Raw genomic sequence first — 19229 nt, forward strand, 5'->3', positions numbered from 1 at the left:
GCATTAAGGAATCTACTCCTGAAATCTTTGTTGCACTTTGTGCTAACTAATTTGGATGTAAATTTAAAAATATACAATTTTAAAAAAATGAAAACAAAGGATAAGGAACATATAAGTATTTCAATAGATGCTGAAAGACACTTGACAAAGTAAAACATTCATTCATGATAAAAACCCTCAACAAAGTAGAGTTAGAGGGCAATACCTCAACTTAATAAAGGCCATATATGAAAAACAAACAGCTAATATCATCCTCAGTGGACAAAAACTAAGAGATTTTGCTCTATGATAAGGAACAAAACAGGGATTTATCCTTTCACAACTGTTATTTACCATAGCACTAGAAGCCTTAGCCACAGCTTAAAGGCAATAGAAATAAATAAAGGCATCCAAATTGGAAAGGAAAAAGTCAAACTTTTATTGTTTGCAAATTTGCATGTTACTCTATATACAAAACCTGAAAGACTCTAACGAAAACTTGGTAGAAATAATGTTTGAATTCAGTAAATGTTCAGGATACAAAATCAATTTACAGAAATCTGTTGCATACCTATAGACCAATAATGAAGCAGTAAAATGAGAAATTAAGAAAATGATCCCATTTACAATTGCACGAAATCCAATAAGATATCTATGAATAAACTTAACTAAAGAGGTGAATAACCTATACTCTGAAAATGATAAAACACAGATTAAATAAATTGAATATGACACAAAGAAATGGAAAGACATTCCATATTCATGGTTTGGAAGAAAAAAATATTGTTAAAATGTCTATATTACCCAAAGCAATCTATACACTTAATGCACTCCCCATTAAAATACCATCAGTGTGTTTGACAGAGCTGGAATAAACAATTCTAAAATTTGTATGGAACCGCAAGAGACCCCGAATAGCCAAAGCCATCTTGAAAAGAGCAAAATTTAGAGGCATCACCATTCCGACTTCAAGTTATATTATAAAGGTGTAGTGACCAAAACAGTATGGTACTGGCACTAAAACAGACATTTAGATCAATGAAAAAGAATAAAAAAGCCCAAAAAGAACCCAATTATAAGGTCAATTAATTTTTGACAAAGCAGGAAAGAATATCCAATGGAAAAAAGACAGTCACTTCAACAAATGGTGTTGGGAAAACTGGGCAGCGACACGTAAACTGATGAAATATATATAATGGAATGTTACTTATCCATAAAAAAGAATGTAATTTTTTTCATTTGCAGTGATGTGGATGGAGATAGAGTATTATGCTAAGCAAAATAAGTCATTTAGAGGAAGACAAATATCATATGATTTCACTCAAATATGCAATTTAAGAAAGAATACAAAGGATCATAGGGAAGAGAAAGAGACATCGAGAGAGGCAAACCAAGAAACAGACTCTTAACTATTAGGGAACAAACTGGTAGTTACCAGAGGTGAGGTGGATGGGAGGATGGATTAAATATGTTGCAGGGATTAAGGATTGCATTGGTGATGAGCACCAGGTGTTGTATGTAAGTATTGAGTCACTAAATTATATACCTGAAATTAATATTACACTGTATTTTAACTACCTAGAATGAAAGAAAAACAAATAATCAAAAAAGATGGGCCTATTGAATATCTATTTAAAGAGTATTTAAAGCCCCAAATCCCCTCTTTCTTCAGCTCAGTAGATGGTTGCCATGTATATTCTCACCCCAAGATTATTCTGGGATTTTATTTTCTGGAGAGGTCTCTGACTGCAAGATTTCACGCACATATCCTAATCCCTAACCCCCAACCTTTAACCCCCAAGCCTAACACTGGCAGAAGTCTGTGATTTTATTCTTGGGACAGGTCTCTGAACTGTAAAATATGAGGCATGTACCCTAATCCTTACCCTAACCCTAGCAAAAAAAAGGAAAAAAGGGAAAAAAATGTTAGCCCAACCTGGCTATTGTATTTATTGACAATGCTATCCTAAATTTTATATAAAAATGCAAGGGACTTAGAATAGCAAAAAAAAAACAAAACAACTTTTAAAAGGAAGAAAACCATAGGAGTTAGGCTTCTTGATTGCAAAACTTACTATAGAGCTGCAGTAATCAAGACAGTGTGGTAATGACATAAGGACAGATATCTATATATCAATGTAATAGAATTGAATTAAGGTCCAGAAGTAAATGCTTACATTTATACTCACTTGATATTTGATAAGGGTGCACAGACAACCTTATTTGCAAAGTAATAGTCTTTGTAAACAATAATACTTAGATAAATGGATATCCAGATAAGAAATAATGAATTTGGGTTATAACCTCACACCAAACAGGCAAGAAATTCACAATAAATCGTAAACTTAATATCAAAACTAAAACTATAAAATTGCTAAAGGAAACACCTGTACAAATCTTTTTGACCATGGAGTAGACACTGATTTCTTACATATGGTGGAAAGCACAGGCAATAAAAGAAAAAAAATAGATAAATAATACTTCCTCAAAATTATAATCTTTTGGATTGCTTGGGAAGGAGGCATTAAGGTGGAGGAACAGTATGGGGATCCTGAGCTTATCTTGTCCCTGAAACAGAGCTAGATCAGCATCAAACCATTTTGAATACCTAGGAAATTGAATAGTATTAATAAAACAATCCATAACTTGAGCCACAGAACTTGGCATGTACATGGTGCAAAAAGGTGAATTGGGGGAGAGAAAAGCTGCAGAGCTGAGGAGGGTAAGGATCCGTTTTTGTAGAGTGAGGACAGAGAGAGAAAGAGAAAGGGGGAGAGTGTGGCGCATCGGGATCATGCAAGAAAAGCACTCTCCCCGAAAGTAGCTGGAGACAAAGGGAGAGAGAAAGAATGAAAACATTCACGGGGACTTGACAAGAAATCTGTTCCCAAAACCATTGATGGGGAGAAAAGAGACTGTTTCAATGCCACCAGTATATAAACAGTCAAGCACAGAGTATGAAGATTTGGAGCTCAGTGCCTGGTGGTGTTTTGGATAGGAAGTAGGGAAAATCCCCAGGAGCAGGCAGTGCAATCTGAGGGGTCCATGTCCCACATGGAGAGAATCAGTTCCCTGCTTGGAGTGCATTTGGTAGAGGTCATATAACCTTCCTGTGGGCAAACTTACTGGCAGACCCTGGAGAGCAGCTATGTTGGCTGGTGTGGGGACCAACACACCAGAAAGTGGCAACACCTGACATAGGCTGTGTGTTGTGATTTTCCATAAACTCTGCCACTGCACAAGCGCATGAACATTTTCTGGGGGCAAACCAGCACTTGGACATGGCTTAGTGAGACTGTCCCCCAGAGAATCAGCAAGGGTCCAAAATGCAGGGTTATCTGATGTGTGGAGTTTTGAAACACAGAGATAAAACTCTGGAAGCAGACACCACCTGGCTGGTGGACAGTTTGGACACAGACAGGATAGGAGCAGGAAATGGATGGAGACCTGAGACAAAGGAGGGTTGCCTGATCACAGGTAGGTGAGAGCTCAAAGTTCCTGTGCAAAAGATTAGGGAGCTGGTTGAGGCCATTTTCACCTCTACTGTTTATGTGCTGTGTGCACAAATGCCCATGAACACGATCCAACCCAGTCACCTAAGCAGCACTAGCAAGTGGAGAATGGAGTCATTACACCAGTCCATGCCCAAGTGCATCCTACAACATATTCCCCAGGAGACCAGCACAAATGCCTCCACATGCTTAGTCTACAGACTCTAATGTCCTTCAAGGTTGCAGTTCTAGGGTAAACTGGATGTAATTTCATTTGGGTTTCATTCTGTTTGGTTGTTCATTTATTTCTTTTCTTCGGTTTTTGCTTAAATTTTCTTTTTTTTTCTTTCTTTTTCTTCCTTGGATAGAGAAATAGTAAGTTATTTTTAATATTTTTATAAATTTTAAATTTTTTATTCCACTTATTTTCTTTATTTTATTCCTTTACTATTTATTTTTCTTTCATTTTTCATTTTTTTTACCTTTATTCCTCTTTCCTTTCTCTTTTTTCTCTATTCTATCAAGCTTCATACAACAAGCATACTGAAACACACCTAAGATCTAGCTTCTCTTATTTAGATTTTTGTTTTTAATTTTTAATATTATTATTATTTTTCTTTCTCCAAAATGACAAGATGGAAGAATTCACCCCAAAAGAAAGGACAGGAAGAAATGATGGCCAAAGAGTTAATTAACACAGATATGAGTAAGAAGTCTGAACTAGAATTTAAAACCACGATTATAAGAATACTAGCTGGGTTGAGAAAAGCATGGAAGAAAGCATGGAATCCCTTTCTATGGAGATAAAAGAACTAAAATCTAGTCAGGCCAAAATTAAGAATGCTATAACCAGGTGCAATCTTCAATGGATACTAATACATCAAGGATGGAAGAAGCAGAGCAGCAAATCAGTGATATAGAAGATAAAATTGTGGAAAATAATGAAGCAGAGAAAAGAGGGAAACAAAGGCAAAAGATCATGATACAAGACTTAGAGAACTCAGTGACTTATTAAAAAGAAATAACATTCAAATCATAGGAGCTCAGAAGATGAAGAGAGAGTAAAAGGGGCAGAAGGTTTATGTGAACAAATTACAGCTGAAATTTTTTGTAATGTAGGGAAGAACACAGACATCAAAATCCAAGAAGCACAGAGAGCTCCCATTACATTCAACAAAAACTAACCATCACCAAGGCTTTTCACAGTCAAATTCACAAAATACACAGACAAGGAAAGCATATGAAAGCAGCAAGAGAAAAAAAAGTCCTTAACCTAGAAAAGAAGATGGATCAGGTTCACAGCAGACTGTCCACAGAACCTTGTCAGGCAAGAAAAGAGTTCCAGTATATATTCAACATGCTGAATCGGAAAAATATGCAGCCAAGAATTCTTTACCCAGCAAGGCTATTATTTGAAATAGGAGGAGAGATAAAGTGTTTCCCAGGTAAACAAAAATAAAAGGAGTTCATGACCAGTAAACCAGCCTTGCAAGAAATTTTAAGGGAGACTGTTTGAGCCAAGAAAAGACATAACAAAATAAAAAAGACCAAAATCAACAAAGACTAGAAAGGACCAGAGAATATCACCAGAAACACTAACTCTACAAGCAACACAATGGTACTAAATTCATACCTTTCAATAATCACTTTATATGTAAATGTACTAAATGCTCCAATCCAAGGCATAGGGTATCAGAATGGATAAGAAAACAAGACCTATCTATATGCTGCCTACTAGATACTCATTTTAGACCTGAGGACACCTACACATTGGAATTGAGGGGATGGGGAACCACCTATCATGCTAATGGATGTCAAGACAAGCCAGAGTATCCCTACTTACATCAGACAACTAGGTTTTAAAACAAAGACTGTAACAAGAGATGAATAAAGGCATTATATCACAATTAAGGGGTGTATTCACCAAGAAGATCTAACTATTGTAAATATTTATGTTCCCAACGTCGAACACCCAAATATATACATCAATTAATCACAAACATCAAGAAACTCATTTTAACAATACTATACTAGTAGGGGATGTCAACACCCCACTTACAACAACGGACAATCAAGTAGAAAATGAACAAGGAAACAATGGCTTTAAATAATACACTGGACTGGATGGACTTACAGATATACTCAGAACATTTCATCCTAAAGCAGCAGAATACACTTTATTCTCGAGTGCACATGGAACATTCTCCAGAGTAGATCACATACTGGTTCAAAAATCAGCCCTCAACAATTATGAAAAGATCAATATCATACCATGCAAACTTTCAGAAAACAACAGTATGAAACTTGAAATCAGCCACACAAAAAAATTTGGAAAGACCATGAATACTTGGAGATTAAAGAACATCCTAGTAAAGAATGAATGTATTAACCAAAAAATTAAAGAGTAAATTAAAAAGTACATGGAAGCCAATGAAAATGAAAACACAATAGCCCAAAACCTCTGCGATGCAGCAAAGGCTGTCACAAGAGGGAAGTATATAGCAATCCAGGCCTTCATATAGAAAGAAGAAATGTCTCAAATCAAATAAATAATCTAAAACCTAAAGTAGCTGGAAAAAGTATAGCAAATAAAGTCACAAATGAGCAGAATAATGGAAATAATAAAGATTAAAGCAGAAATCAATACCAAAATTAAAAAAAAATAGAATGGATCAACAAAACCAGGGGCTGGTTCTTTGAAGAAATTAACAAAATTGATAACCCCCTCGCCAGATTTATCAAAAAGAAAATGAATGGACCCAAATAGATTAAATCACGAATGAAAGAGGAGAGATCACCACCAACACCAGAGATATACAAATAACAATAAGAGAATATTATGAGCAATTATATTCAAACAAATTGGGCAATCTGGAAGAAATGGAAAAAATCCTAGAAATATATAAACAACCAAAACTTAAACAGAAAGAAATGGAAAATTTGAACAGACCCATAACCATTAAAGAAATTGATCCAATAATCAAAAATCTCCCAACAAATAAGGTTGCAGGACCAGATGGCTTTCCAGTGTAATTATACCAAACAATTAAAGAGGAGTTAACACCTATTCTTTTGAAGCTGTTCCAAAAAAATAGAAATGGAAGTAAAACTTTTAAGTTCATTCTACAAGGCCAGCATTACCTTGATTCTAAAGCCAAAGACCCCACTAAAAAGGAGACCTACAGGTCAATTTCCCTGATGAACATGGATGCAAAAATTTTCAACAGGATACTAGCACACCAAATCAAACAATACATTAAAAGAATTATTCACCCCAATCAAGTGGGATTTATTTTTGAGATGCAGGGATGGTTCAATATCTGCAAATCCATGAACAGGATACATAACATCAATAAAAGAAAGGATAATAACTGCATGATCCTCTCAATAGATGTAGAAAAATCATTTAATAAAATACAGCATCCTTTTTTAATAAAAACCCTCAAGAAAATAGGGATAGAAGAAACATACTTCAAGATCATAATGGCCATATATGAAAGACCCACAGCTAATATCATCATCAATGTGGGAAAACTGAGCACTTTCCCCCCAAGGTCAGGAACAAGATAGGGATGTACACTCTTACCACTGCTTTTCTTTTTCTTTTTTTTAAATTTTTTTAATGTTTATTTATTTTTGACACAGGGAGAGAGACAGAGCATGACTGGGGGAGGGGCAGAGAGAGAGGGAGACCCAGAATCTGAAGCAGGCTCCAGACTCTGAGCTGTCAGTAGAGCCTGATGCAGGGCTCAAACTCACAGACAATGAGACCATGACCTGAGCCAAAGTCAGACGCTCAACCGACTGAACCACCCAGGCTCCCCTGTTTTTCAACATAATACCAGAAATCCTAGTGTCATTAATCAGACAAGAAAAAGAAAACAAATCATTCAAATCTGCAAGGAAGAAGTCAAACATTCACTCTTCATAGAGGACATGATACTCTATGTGGAAAACCCAAAGACTCAATCAAAAAACAGTTAGAATGGATACATAAATTCAACAAAGTCTCAGGATATAAAATCAACATACAGAAAGCTGTGGAATTTCTATACGTCAATAATGAAAGAGCAGAATTAGAAATCAAGGTATCAATCCCATTTACAATTGCACTGAAACCATAAAATAAACTTAACCAAAGAGGTAAAAATCTATATGCTGAAACTATAGAAAGCATGTGAAAGAAATTGAAGAAGACACACACACAAAAAAATGGAAAAACATTCCATGCTCATGGGATTGGAAGAACAAATATTTTGAAAATGTCAATACTACCCAAAGATATCTACATATTCCTTGTAATCCCTATCAAAACAACACCAACATTCTTCAAAAAACTATAACAAACAACTCTAAAATTTGTATAGAACCATAAAAGAACCCAAATAACCAAGGTAATGTTATATATATATAAAAAAAAAATGAAAGCTGGAGGCATCACAATTCTGGACTTCAAGCTATATTACAAAGCTGTAATCACCAAGACAGTATGGTACTCACATAAAACAGACACATAGATGAATGGAACAGAATAGAGAACCCAGAAATAGACCCACAAATGTACAGCAAACTAATCTTTAACAAAGCAGGAAAGAATATCCAATGGAAGAAAGACAGTCTCTTCAGCAAATGGTGTTGGGAAAACTGGACAGCGGCATGCAGGAGATTGAACCTGAACCACTTTCTTACACTATACACAAAAGTAAATTCAAAATGGAGGATCGTGTGTGTCTCAGTCATTTGAACACCCAAAGTTTGGTTTCTGTTCAGGTCGTGATCTCATGGTTCGTGGGTTCCAGCCCCATGTTGGTTTCTGTGCTGATGGTGTGGACCCTGCTTGAGATTCTCTCTTCCTCTCTCCCTTTCTCTCCCTACTCACTCTTTCTCTCTCTAAAAATAAATAAACTTCAGAAAAATTTAAAGAAAAAAACCCAAAATCAATGAAAGAGCAAAAAGGTATGACAGGAAACCATCAAAATCCTACAGGAGAAAATTGGCAACAACCTCTTTAATCTAGCCTACAGCAACTTCTTACTAGACATGTCTATGGAGGCAAGGGACATAAAAGCAAAATGAACTGTTGAGACCTCAACAAGATAAAAAGATTATGCACAGTAAAGGAAACAATCAAAAAAATTTAAAAGGCAACCAACGGAATGGGAGAAGATATTTGCAAATTACATATCAGATGAAGGGTTAGTATCCAAAATCTGTAAAGATCTTATCAAACTCAACACCGAAAAAAAACTAAGTAATCCAGTGAAGAAGTCGGCAAAAGACATGAACAGACACCTTTCAAAAGAAGGCATACAGATGGCTAACAGACGCCTGAAAAGATGCTCAACTCATTCATCATCAGAAAAATACAAATCAAACCCACAATGAGATACCACCTCACACCTGTCAGAATGGTTAAAATTAACAACTCAGGAAACAATAGATGTTGGTGAGGATGTGGAGGAAGGGGAACACTTTTGCACTGCTGGTAAGAATGCAAACTGGTGCAGTCACTCTGGAAAACAGTATGGAAGTTCCTCAAAAAATTAAAAATAGAACTACCATACAGGGTGTCTGGGTGGCTCAGTTGGTTAAGCGTCTGATTTTGGCTCAGGTCATGATCTCGCAGTTCATGAATTTAAGCCCCACATCAAGATCTGTGCTGACAGCTCGGATTCTGGAACCTTCTCTGGATTCTGTGTCTCCCTCTCTCTGCCCCTCTCCAGCTTGTGCTCTTTCTCTCTCAAAATAAACTTAAAAAAAACTAACTACCCTATGACTCAGTAATTTCAGTCTTATGTATTAAACCAAATAATACAAAAATGTTAATGTGAAGGGGCATATGCACTCCAATGTTTATAGCAGCACTATCAATAATAGCCAAATTATGGAAAGAACCCAAATGTCCATCGACTGATAAAGGATAAAGAACATGTGGTGTGTGTGTGTGTGTGTGTGTGTGTGTGTGTGTGTAATACATACAATGGAATATTACTCAGAAATCAAAAAGAACGAAATCTTGCAATTTGCAACAACGTGGAAAAAAGATGAACATAAGGGAATGGAAGGAAAAATAAGATAATAACAGAAAAGGAGGAAAATCATAAGAGACTTTTAAATACAGAGAACAACCTGATGGTTGCTGAAGGGTGTTGGGTGGGGAATGGCCTAAATGAGTGATGGGAATTAAGGAAGGCACTTGTTGGGATGAGCACTTGGTGTTACATGTAAGTGATGAATCACTAAATTCTACTCCTGCAATCATTATTACACTATATTTTATCTAACTTTGACTTAAATAAAAATTGAAAAATTAAAAAAAAGTAATCTTTTGTGCTTGAAAGAACACCATAAATTAAGTAAAGATACAATCCATAAATGAAAAAACAAATCTTTAGTAAATGATATATTTATTGATGGACTAATGTTGTATATAAAAAGAACACTTACAACTCAATAATAATAATAATACAAATAATTCAGTTTAAGAATGAATAAAGGATCTGAATAGAAATTTCTCCAAAAGAGATATATAAATAGTTAGTAGGAATATGGAAAGATGTTCAATATCATTAACTATCAGGAAGATGAAAATCAAACCCATAATGTGATACTACTTCACAACTACTAGGGTGACTAAAATCAAAAGTACACACAATAACAAGTATTCATAAGGGTATTGTGAAATTACACCATCTTATATTGCTGATAGGATTATATAATGGTGCATTCACTTTCTTTTTTTTAATATTTATTTATTTTTGAGACGGAGAGAGACAGAGAATGAACAGGGGAGGGTCAGAGAGAGAGGGAGACACAGAATCCGAAGCAGGCCCCAGGCTCTGAGCTGTCAGCACAGAGCCCGACGCAGGGCTCGAACTCACAGACCGTGAGATCATGACCTGAGCCGATGTCGACGCTCAACCGACTGTGCCACCCAGGTACCCTGGTGCATTCATTTTTGAAAGGAGTATAGCCATTTATTCAAAATATTAATCATAGAGTTACCATATGACTGAGCATTACACTTTTAAGCGTATACCCAATAAAAATAAAAATATGTCCACACCAAAAACTGTACATGAATGTTTATAGCACTATTCACAATAGCCCAAATGTATAAATAACAAAAAGGTCCCTCAACTGATGAGCAGATAATCAAGAAATGGTACACCCATACAAGGGAATATTATACAACAATTACAAGGCATAGATGAACCTTGAAATCATTATGCTATTTGAAAAAAGCCAGCCACAAGAGACTACAATATTGTATGATTATGTTCTTATGAAATGTCCAGAATCGGCAAATCCAGAGAGACACAGTTATATTAATGGCTGGCTAGAGCTAGAAGGTTTTGTTTGAGATAAATAATTACTATTGGACTATTCTATACCTTTTGCATACTGCTGTAAGTGTTAAGCAACAGATTGATGCAACAGGTTAGGCTTTTTGTCAAGAATACTACATTGATAGCATGTAAGATAAAGTGAAGAGAATTTTGTTTGGAGATAATGAAATTCATTTGGAAGCTATTGTAATAATTTTGATTATATTTGTTGAGTATCTTGTCCAAATCTTGATAGTTCAGAAGGAAAATATGTAGGAAGTAACAGTAAATAAAAAATTGATAGGGGCACCTAGGTGGCTCAGTTGGTTAAGTGTCCGACTTTGGCTCAGGTCATGATCTCGTGGTTCTTGAGTACAAGCCCTGCATCAGGGTCTGTGCTGCAGCTCAGTGCCTGGAGCCTTCTTTGGATTCTGTCTGTCTGTCTGTCTCTCTCTCTCTGTCCCTCCCTCTCTCTCTCTCAAAAGTAAGTAAACATTTTTAAAAAATTAAGAAAAACTGATGATAAATTGGAAGTAAATAGATATGAAGATTCTGGAATTATTCCCAAATTGCTGAACTGAAAAGCAGCATAGAGTCTGGCTTCCTCCACCCAAGTAGAGGATGGATTAGGAGCAGCAAGTTTAGGGTCCAAGTGGATGAGTGATCTGTAATGATTTCCCTCAGCACTCTTAGTATCATTTCTTTCTAGTTTTCTATTCAGTTAAAAGTTCCCAACTCTACTTGTATCCCTGCATTTCTATTTAAAAATGTACATGATACTTCACATTGTTCTAGAAGTTCTGGTAAAGAAACAAAATGGGAAATTGAAAAAAAAAGAATGACTATTATTGGGTAGGATTTTTTAAGGTGAAGGAAACGTTGACTGTGATGATGGATGGTTGCACAACTCTGTATATACAAAAAAATTTATACTTTAAATGGTTGAATTACATGTTTTGTGAGTGATATTTAAATAAAGCTGTTATAAAAAGGTTATCAAAGTTTTTGTCTACTTCAAAACAGTCTACTTACAAATTCTATGTATTATCTGGTATTAAACAATACCCTTAATATTAAAAGCAATAACTTTTTATATTAAAAACGTATACATTTTCTAGGAAGTACATAATAGACCAGAGAAAATAACGACTCTCATATGATGTTTAACTACTACTCCTCAAGTTTGTCAATTATATCAGAATATAATATATCAGCTGGTAGATGCCAAGACTTATTTCTGATATATTTAATATAGCACTCTGGAATGTTGTAACTTGAAAGTGTAAAGCTCTTCTCTGACATCATGCAAGGAAACGAGGTACAAAAAAGAAATAATCTGAAGAAACTGGGTAAGAGAAACCTTTGAGCATTTTAGAAGATAGAATCTTTACCGCTTTTCAATCATATACTTCTATTTTATTTAGCATAGTTGACACAAAATGTTACATTAGTTTTAGGGGTACAAAATAGTGATTCAACAAGTCTATATGTTATGCTCACCACAAATATAGTTACCATCTGTCACCATGCAACACCATACGACAATACCATTGAGCATATTACCAATGCTGTGCCTATCCTTTATTCCCATGACTTATTCATTCCATCACTGGAAGATTGTTCCTCCCCTTCTCCTATACCCATTTTGCCCATTGCCTCCCTACCTCTGGCAACTACCAGTTTGCTCTCTGTAATTATGGCTCTGTTTCTGAGAAGGTTTGCCTTTGAGATAAATAATATTTGCCATTTGAAAATTCCATAAAGGAGTAGAAAAAGATTATATCTTACAATGGTTTTATTAGGAGAAACTGATTTGGGGATTTGCAAGAGGTAAGTCAAAAATGTTTGAAATATATTTATGTTTAAATGTTGTATTTGATACCTATGACATGTGTGTTCAATTCAGCATTCTACATACATATCAATAGGATAAAACTCATAATTGTCTACTTAAGATAACTTAACTTGGGCTAGCTGAGCTTGAGTCTAGACTGTGGGGTCAGTTTACATCTGCTTAGCTCCTCTTTTCTCTTATCATGGTGGGATCTGCAGCAACCTTATGAATATCCTCATAGGGTTGAAAAAATCCAAGAGTGCACAAACCAAACTCCACAAACCTCTTCTTAGCAAAGCAACATGCATGTTTAATTGTAAACAGAGTAGGGGTGAAGAATTAAAAACAATGAGACAGGGGAGCCTGGGTGGCTCAGTTGGTTAAACGTCGGACTTCGGATCCGGTCATGATCTTGCAGTTCATGAGTTTGAGCCCTGTGCCCGGCTCTGTGCTGACAGCTCAGAGTCTGAAGCCTGCTTCGGATTCCATGTCTCCCTCTCTCTCTGTTCCTTTACTGCTTGTGCTCTCTCTCTCTCTCTCTCTCTCTCAAAAATAAATAAAGATTAAAAAATTAAGAAAAAAACACAATGAGACAGTCAACTACGGAGTAGCACCATTCAAGCTCAGAAAATAATTTCTTAATACATATACAGACTTCAAAGAACACTTAATGTTATGACTTAAAATCTGGGACATGGGGAGAATGGTTGAGGAACATTAGATATGAAAGGGAGACAATTAGACATTGAGGTAAACAATGAAAAAAATGTGATAGAAACTAATATTCACATAGAAAGACATGAGAATGAACATGAGGATGAAATGAGAAGAAACAAAAATCTATTAATACAAAATAGAGCAGTTAGTTATAAATCAGGGATGAATCCTGATTGTGAGAATGGAGAGAAAGGAGAGAAACAAAAGAATCTATTTTTCCTTGTTTTCAGCCAATGAGTTAATAGAAATTTAAGTCATTGGACAAATCCAGAAGTAATGTAACAAATGTTACTATTGGTCATAGTGTTGACTTTGTCAGAAGCACTTCACAGGGCTGTTGTGAGGGTCAACTGAGATTACAGATGTGAACATGTTTCATGAACAGGAAAATATTTTCTATCTGACTCAAGGAGAGTATGAATGATGAGCACTGCAGGGCACAGAGGGAAGTAAATGTTTTCCTGTTCCATCCCCATAATTTCTTGAAGCAGTAGTCTTCACAGTAATAACTCAGCCTTTATTTGAATGCAGAACAAAGACGCTGCCATACTGGTGTAAGAAACATAATGCCTATATATGTGCCAATGACCCCACCCCTGGATTTTCCCCATGGAACTCTCTGAGCAGAACTTATCTCCTCTTATTCCATGAAGGGGAGAAATAAAATTCCTAATCATGTCCTTTAATCTCATATAAACCTTTATTACCTGTACCAGGAAAAGATCAAATAAACTCAATCTTTCCCCTTTGAGCTGAGGTAATTCCTGAGAATATGGCAGTTATGGTATTTTTTACTACTATAATTATTCCTACAGAGTATTTGCTTTATTGTATTTAATGATATGTTTAAATTTCTACTTGAGTCTATAAGCTTTCATAATGACCATGTTTATACATTTTGATTATTAAACTCTTAAGCTCTTCTAGAACATTTTCATCTGGTTGTTGTTCAAATTATTTGCTGAATGACTGGATGACCAGCAGAAAGGTGGATGAATGAGAGAAATTCTGGTACCATAGATAAAATTGTGTGTCTTAATATTAACCTCGTGTGGTATTGATATTTTTAAAAATATATATGCACTTAAAAATGCTTTTCTTTACACAGAGGGCAAGAGCCTCAGTTAATATCTGTCCTGTTGATCTACAGGCCAGGAAGTAGATTATTAGAGGATGGAGATAAAAAGTGAAATTAGCATTCATTACCTGAAAATGCAAAGCCTAAGAGACATGACAAACCAAAAGTTTATATTGAAGTCTAGAAAATTTAAACCCATTCCTGGGATATCCATATGTAGTACACAATTTAGAAATGTGTTTGCATTAACACTCTCAGTTACACCCAGGGAAATTTTGTGTCCAATATCACAGCTCCGTGGAAATGTTCCTCAGGATTCTACGGAATTAATTCCTAACTCACTGCAGTGGACCCTTCTGAAAAGACTGAACAAATGACTACTAAATAGCCAGGTATTGCCTGCTTCCATTTCAAAATGGCCATCCTTCCTGACAACAGGGGAATAAGCCTGCTAGGTAGAGCAAGCTTATTCATTAGCACTTGAGGGGGGTGATGTGATGATGATGATGATGATGATGATGATAAAGGAGGAGAAACAACTATTTGATTATCAACGATATTTTATCTTTGTTGATAAATGAGATATAAGACTGCTCAAGAAGTAAAGTATTAACTATAAATCTATATTATCTAGATTATTGTGCATTGGGTATTTATTATCTGTTTCAAATATAAGTAACTTAAAAATATGTCCAACACCTCTTATCTTAGAAAGAAATGGCACCAGCGAAATACAAGTTTGTTTGAATCCAGAGTTTAAGATTTACATAATACTTCCTTTTATTCTTCCATAATAATAAACTTTTTTCCACCCAAGAGCTTTTATAAAATTTCTGTTCCTTCTACCTATAATGCTCTTACCTTCTGAATATCAGGTATTTCATCACTTCATTAGATCGCACTTCATATGTAACTTCCTCAGAGAGCACCTGACCACCACTACATTCACCCACCCAAACATGCTCTCATCTTCCCAATCTTGATTTTTCCACATAGCACTTATCTTTATCCAACAATATATTATGCAATTGTTTAATTTCTGTTTTGCTCATCAGAAACTATTTGCCTTTCCTAGGTATTTTCCTTACCATTCTAATTAGGAGGTGGAGCACATTAAAAAGTTAGTGAAATATTAAAATAAGGTGTTTGAATTGTGTCTCAGTCTCTCTTTCTCTCTCTCTCTCTCTCTCTCTCTCTCTCTCACCCTCTCCCGCTCATACTCTGTCTGTCTCTCTCTCTTTCAAAAATAAACATTTAAAAAATGAAGATCATAGTGACTAGAAAAGTTAAATTAAATGGAGAGTGCGCTTCTCATTGAAAAATTCAAATCTTTTATATTTTCCTCAAAGTATATATCTTCATATTTCTAAATAAAATTCTTATACTGCTACTTTTTGAATTTTCAGCCAAACATATTATCTATTGACTTTATACTATAAAAAAAGAATAATGTAGCTCTCCCATACAAGATCTCACACATACTTTTTAATAAAAAGACAAACCTCAGTTTTGATGTTTGACAGCTAACAGGTTTCAGATCTTCACCACTTCTCCTTGACCTCTCTTTATCTACATCTGAGCTAGTCACTAAGAACGTCTGGGTGCTCTACACCTTCACACTGGTGAGGAAGTTCAAACTTACAGAATCCTCCCTGCAGGAACCTTCACCCCAAGTCATCCCTAGTCTACTTACTTCTCCATTCACCTAAGCCATTTCAGATCAGCATGCTTGCCTTTCCTGTTCTTTTCAGAAATCTTTAATATATACATAATGTACATATGTACATAATACATATTTTCCTACTTTCTTGGTGTGTGTGTGGCATCATGCACTTTGAATTGCTTGCTGGTGAGTGTGTAGTTTGAGCTTTGCTGCTTTGGGCCCAATTTACCAAATTCTTCAGAACCTCTGTTATATATTTAAGTGACTTAAGTCACCAGTTTCAATACTTGGTGTTTAGTGATGGAAATATAGAAGCCCTTCTTAAATGAAATATACAGCCCTTCCTAAAATGACCTTAGGATGTATGTCTTGGCTTAGTCCTATCTGTGGGTCTCAAACTGGATCATGTCTGTCAATTCCAGCACAAGCTGTGCCTGAATATAGACTAAGAGAAATGATTCATACCCTGTGGACATTGACTATGTGTCTCATCAGGTCATTGATCTTGTTCTGTGGAGTGATCAGGAGAAATACAATGTCCTGTATAACATACAGACCCATCAGGTGGTTACACTTGTGAGGAGGATCCACCATAAAGAATGCTGATGTCCACACTTCTATAAACATATGACTTAATAGGACTCTATAAGATGACTTTGCCACTATTGTTTATGCCTCTGTTGCCAGTAAACAACTTGATCCTCAGAATTGTAGGGGAAAACAACCACAATAACTCATTAAACTTCCACATGATCAACAATTTAAAGCAGACTTAAACCTAGGGTTCTTAAACCCAATAAGGCAACAATCACTATGGGGGATGCCTCTAACCCTGACAATATTGATTTGACACTCTGAAGGAAGAAACATAAAAATGATTAGGGTAGAGAATCCTCCATATCCATTAACCGACCCCCCAAAAAAAACACAATACCTACATACAGGGGTAGAAACTAAAATAAAGGTCTCCAATTTGACCCAATTGGAAAATCAAATTTTGCTAAAATAACTTATGCAAAAGAGATGAAAAAAGTGCACTGGTTGTTTTTATACCTCTACAATATAAGCTCTAAATTAACTTTAACATCTAATTGCTAAACCTTCATGGGCTTGGTTAATACTGGTCCTCAGTATAGGGTGATATCTGGTGATTCCACGAAATTTAAACAAGATATTTTCTATTCTTCTAAGGGAGTTACAAAATATAAAATAGAAGAAAAACAGATATAGTGGGCTGGACACTTTAATCCAATGACTAGTAAATTAAAAGTTTTGGCAGTTGAAATTGGCTTGAAAGGGACCCCAAGATCTTCCCTCTAGTTAAGAGAGTTAATATAGGACAATATAGATTAAAACAAAGTCTAGATAAAATAAGACTCATACAAGAGTTACAAAAGAAGAGACCATTGTTCCTACTGTCTTCACCTTTAATAGCCAAATTTGGCTAACGTCCAATGTCAGTGGAAAATGAATGACACCTAACAGTAAACAACCACAACCTTAATACCAATGAATGCCCACTTAAACAATATTATTGAAATTGCTGACTCAATTCAATCAATAATTTACAAATATTTTGCTATTATAGGATGAGGAGTTAAGATGGTGGAGTAGTAGGGGGACCCTAGCTTGCCTCCTCCCTTGAGCACAACTAGATAAATATTGAATCATTCTGAACAGCCAATAAATCAATCTGAGGACTAAGAGAACAAACTGCACACCTAGAGGGAGAAAAACAGCCACATCATGGAATGTAGGAGCTGGGGAGAGTTGATTTGGGGAAGAACAGTTTTGTGGTTGCTGTGGAAGAGAAGAGAGAGCCCTGACCTCAGAGAGAGGAGAGAGAGAGAGAGAGAGAGAGAGAGAGAGAGAGAGAGAGAGAGAGAGAGAAGCATTAGGCAGGGGATTGCACAAGACAAACACTTCCCCAAAACCATGGGATGGGAAGAGGAGAGGGGTTAATTGTGGCAAATATTTACAAGCAGTGCAGTGCAAGTCTGAAGTTTTAGAAGTCCACGCCATCACCAGGGTCCTGCTTGGTGGGCTTAGCAGTGTTTCTGTGGGAAAGGACGGCAGAATTTTCAGTGTAAAACATGGTCTGAGGATCTTCTGGGTCACAGTGGGAAAGACAGTTCCCCTTCCTGGAGTGCATCAGGGAGAGGTCACATTGCCTCCCAGGGGACAAAAGAGACAGGTGCCATTGAGTGGCCCTGGTAATTAGCATAGCAGCAGAGGCTCCTGCTGAAGACAGCTAACCTGGAAACCACCTTTTGGCTGTACTTTACCGTAAAATCCGAGCCCCTGTGCAGTCATGCAACTGATTTTCTGGGATAAACCTGCACCATCCCCAGCATGGTGAGACACTCCCCCAGAGGATCAGTGTGTGTCTGCACTACCCTGAGTCTCTAAAATTTGGAGTTTTGAAAGCGAATTGCACACCTGAGATAAAATACAGGAACACTATGCCACCAGGCAGGCAGACAGCTCAAACACAGAGTGAAGGAAGGGTTCTGATAAAACCCTGGGACACAAGAGGGGAGATTGCTTGCTTTTCTGTGAGGGCTTCTTGCACAGCAGTTGGTGCAAACTCCCCCCTCTGGGAATGAAAGAGTGGTGTGACTTAATTCTCCCTTAGGCAGCACAGACAGATTTCAGTGAACAACATAGCGCCCCCAGTGGAGGCTGGAACCTCTAAGACCAAGCCCCGCCCCACTGCACCTTGCAGGTGTATCCTTAGTAGGGCAAGTCAGCCTGAGAACCAGTGCAACAGGCTCTTCACCCAAACACCAGTACAAACCTTTGCATGAACAAAATCTGATCATAGAGTGCTGCAAAACTTCAGCTCTGGGGGAAATAGAATCTAGCCTTATCTAACAAACAGACCAAAACACACCTAGGTAAAACTTGCCATACATTGGACAAGGTCCAAACACTCCCCACTGCAAGCAAGGAAAAACTCTTCAGAGTACTGACCTGAGGGAAAAAGCAACCAAAAACACAATAGCAGAGTTCACACAGCATACACCAGAAACACTTCCTGAAACACCAGTCCCTGTACAGTACATGACCTCTTTTTAATATAGCCATTATTCTCAAAGCAGAAAATGCAATAGGTTTTCTTCAAACACAAAAGGCAGAG

Source organism: Neofelis nebulosa, chromosome X, assembly GCF_028018385.1.
Source record: "Neofelis nebulosa isolate mNeoNeb1 chromosome X, mNeoNeb1.pri, whole genome shotgun sequence".
Lineage (NCBI taxonomy): Eukaryota > Metazoa > Chordata > Mammalia > Carnivora > Felidae > Neofelis > Neofelis nebulosa.